A 4,170-nucleotide genomic window follows, 5' to 3' on the forward strand; every position below is an offset into this window, starting at 1 on the left:
GTGTGTGTGTATGTGTGCGTGTGTGTGTGTGTGTGTGTGTGTGTGTGTGTGCTTGCGCTCGTGCGTATGGGGGTGTCAGTGTGTGTGCAGGGCAAGGGGCGATGGGCTTGGATTAGCTATTAACATTGGTTGGGTTTCAGGAAGGCTTCCAGCCACTCTCATGCTCTCCCCCATACATTCACCTTTCCATGGAGCACACATATGTCTGCTCACCTTCCTCCTGGAGGAGTCAGCCAAGAACACGCCAGTCAAAGCCAGTCCCCGAAGCACACACACTCAGTGTGAGTGTGCACATCTCAGTCAGCCACGTAGACTAGATGTGGTTACTATATAGCATGCGCGCGTGTGTGTGTGTGTGTGTGTGTGTGTGTGTGTGTGTGTGTGTGTGTGTGTGTGTGTGTGTGTGTGTGTGTGTGTGTGTGTGTGTGTGTGTGTGTGTGTGCGTGCGTGAGTGGGTCTAATTCTGATTACCTGTATTAACAATACTAGAAATGAGTATGCCTCATGTAGGGGGGTTACATGGAGGTTAAAAGCGCAACACGAAGAATAATTTACACTTACATCAACGTCAGCCTCTCAGTCACACACACACACACACACACACACACACACACACACAAACACACACCATTTTCCCTTTCATCTTCCAGGGAGATGAAGACATCATTCATACCCAGGCTAAAGCTTATTTGACTTTCCATCACTCGTTTTATAGGAGTGCCAATAAAAGCAGTGAGCAGCTGATCTTTGTCAATCCCCACATCTTGGCTCACATGTGTGTGAGGAGGACAGGCCCGGGAGAGGAGCATCTCCGCAGAGCAGCATCCACCAAGAGCCGACTTGGCACCAACATCACAATAGCCCGCGATGATGTATGCTAATCAAATTTCGCCGTCCATGTCCGTTCTCACAAGTGTCGTGTACGCAGACCGGAGAAAGTGTTCTCTCTCTCTCTCTCTCTCTCTCTCTCAGTGTGTGTGGTAAGTGCGAAGCGCGCAAAAAATTCAAGCACATTTTACAGAGGGAGAACTGGTAGTACTTTGGCTATGACAAATCCATAAGCTAACAATATAACTCCAATTATTTTTAACTCTTTGCCCAGATATCTTGATTTTAATCTGATATGCATAGTTGCAATAGATTCCCCTTCAGTATGTAGTGTATGTGTGTGTGTGTGAGTGCATGAGCAGTATCTGAAGATATCTACAGGTCAACTTTCTATGAAGCAGGAACATTTTGATTTGGATTGAACCCCTATTTTTATTTTTATTTTTTTGTGAAACCATACTTTGGAGCCTCCCACACAGAAATAGGTTAGTGGTTGACCAGACGCATTCACAGGAAGGAAACAGGCATGTTCAGCAGGGTGTAATAACAGTTCCACTCTGTAAGAAAATACTATTACTTTTTATGGGCCACGATTATTCATTGATGTGTGAACTGGATGTTCCCTTCCTGATAGGGACAGTGACTGACAACAATCCGCAAGATGTATGAGATATAAATGGGAAACACCTGTGGCAACATAACACTTGCAGAATGAACAAACCAAATGGTAAACTGTATGAGGCCTACTGTACCGTACATTCTTATTTCAGTTCGTAATTTAAGGAATCAAAAAAAAATGTATGTAGGTTTATTAATCCATGCTCTAGATATTCCAGGAATTAGCGATGCATTGCCAAGCTGCATTGGAATCAGCAGAGAATGAAAGCCTGATTTGCGGAAGCCTGTGACCATGAAAATAGGCACAGCTTTCCCACTGATCTAGAGCCAGCACTTGGTCACTGCTTTCGGAAATCCCAAGCGATTAATACGCTTCTTCAACTTATCAAACTTCTCTCTGTCTCTTTGTCTCCTCACATTCGGACAGCTGTACATGTGGGGACATTTTTCTTCTCCTCCAACACAGAGACACGCAGCGCATGTTTCCTGTCAAGAAAGCCACTTGACAAGTTTCACTTGACCCGCTTGTTGGCCCTCGGCGCAAGCGATCCTTCTCGAGAGGAAAAAAACCCTCCTCTGACGGCCCGCTCATCTGCAGCGAGCAGCTGGGGTTCTCACTTGTTATGCAGGGACACATGGCCAGATATTATGGAGAATATGGAAGGGATACATTCTCACCCAATGTTTGTTCAGGGACACGTGAAATCCCACCACACTTTTAATGGAGCCGATTGGATTCTGTCAGAGCCATAGTGACATCCATCTTTCACCCCCTTTCTTTCACGGCACCAGTAGAAATGAGATACAGGGCTCTGGCAGGATATCAAAGGAATCCCATTTATTTTCTGAGATATCACCCCAGCATGGCTCGCTGCTTTTACAAGTAACAGTGACCAGGCTCAGACATCTGTTTAAACCCCAGCTCGCGAGATATTAAAACGGGCCGAGTCAATATCTCAAAACAGGGAGTGCCTTCACACACACGCACACACACACACATACATACAGGCACGCACACACATACAACACATTGAAGGGCGAACCCAGGGTTTATCTATTGCAACTGTGCATATCAGATTATAATCAAGTTTTCTAGGTAAAGAGTTAAAAATAATGTCGTTTTTTCTGTTAGCTTTCGATGCATCATACTACTATCAGTTCCTTTCTTTGTAAAATGCGTTTGAATTCTGAGGGCACTTGGCATTCCAATAACCTCAGAGGATTCTGTTGAAAAATGTCCATAATAGTATCAAATTAGTGGTGTGCTGCTGGAGGGTGACTATACGCAATTATTTTTTCAGAATTGACCAGCCTGACATAAACATTAATAATGCTTTTTTGTAAACATTTGATTTTGATACATTTTTGACCGGAACACTACAAGAGGGTTAATGAGCCATACTTAAACAACTCTGTTGACTCCTGCTGTTATGTTTGTGCAATTTGAATCCAACCTGTGAACTCTGCCAACATCACATACTTTACGGTAATCAAAACAAGTTTATCTCTGATTGAATTTGAAGGTTCCTATCAGACTGGCCTTTTACGCTGAGAGCACAAGCAGTTAAAAACTCCACGGGGACCACTTAACACACACCCAAGCACAAAGACCCACACAGACACACCCTCACTGAAAAATCTGTTGACATTATGTTAGTTTGCAAGTGTTGAGCAGAGCATGAGTAATGTAATTAGTCACTTCCGCTTCTACACATGTATGTAGCATCTTTGCCCGGCGGAGTGTTACCTCAGCATTCCCCGTGGTGGGACTGAGGGAGTGGAGGAACAAAAGCCTCTGATGCTGTTTAACTCCCCCTCACGGCTATCAAAGGCTTCCCTCCCAGAATCTCTGTGGTCCTCTCTCTGTTGTAAACCCAGACGTGAATCTATTTGAGTGGGAGGAACCCATTGTGTATGTCTTGCTCTAAGGACTAAGGGGGGATCGGGTCTGTCTTGCGGGAATCTGGCCTGTAATGCGTAGCTGTATGTGTGTGTGGTTTGGCGGGGGGGTCAGAGGGCCTTGCTGGTGATTGTCATGAAGCATTTGCGTTGAATGAATGAAGCGTCTTACAACAGAAGGGAATGAGGATCGCATGCTGGATGGATTAGAGAAATTTCAGGTTATCGCTATGGCATCCACGACCAAACAGGCTGCTGAAACACAGATGGGAACGTTATGTGAGTCCATTGGGCCTTGCCCATCTGCCTGGCAGACAGACCTGTTTGACATCTCTTATTATACACCTCTTTCATGTGCTGTAGTCCTTGTTATGTAAATATATGCGCAGAGAGATTGTGCATGGTCATGTGATTCTGAGACATTGTGTCGGCTGGCTGGCTGGCTGGCACGCAAAAAACAAAGCTGGTCCTCATGAGAGTTGATTCCCAACTGACTACATTGGCGGGAACGTCACCCCAAACAAACAGAGAGACACATACACACCAACACGTGCATGCACACACACACGTACACAAACACACACACACACACACACACACACACATGCATACCCAGACATTAGGAAACATATCTGCCCAATTCAAAAGAGAAATGAGGGGAAAAAAGACGTTTCAAAAACAAACAAATTTGCTCAATCGAGATGTCCGCGTCCAGCTGGTACAACGGCCCCTCAAAGGAATCTTGGCAACCGCACAGGTCCGTGCCAAGGCTGAATGGGACTGTCACATCAGACGGGCTTGCGAGGGACCCAGGCCGGGTGGGAG

This window comes from Clupea harengus, chromosome 9 (assembly GCF_900700415.2).
Source record: "Clupea harengus chromosome 9, Ch_v2.0.2, whole genome shotgun sequence".
Lineage (NCBI taxonomy): Eukaryota > Metazoa > Chordata > Actinopteri > Clupeiformes > Clupeidae > Clupea > Clupea harengus.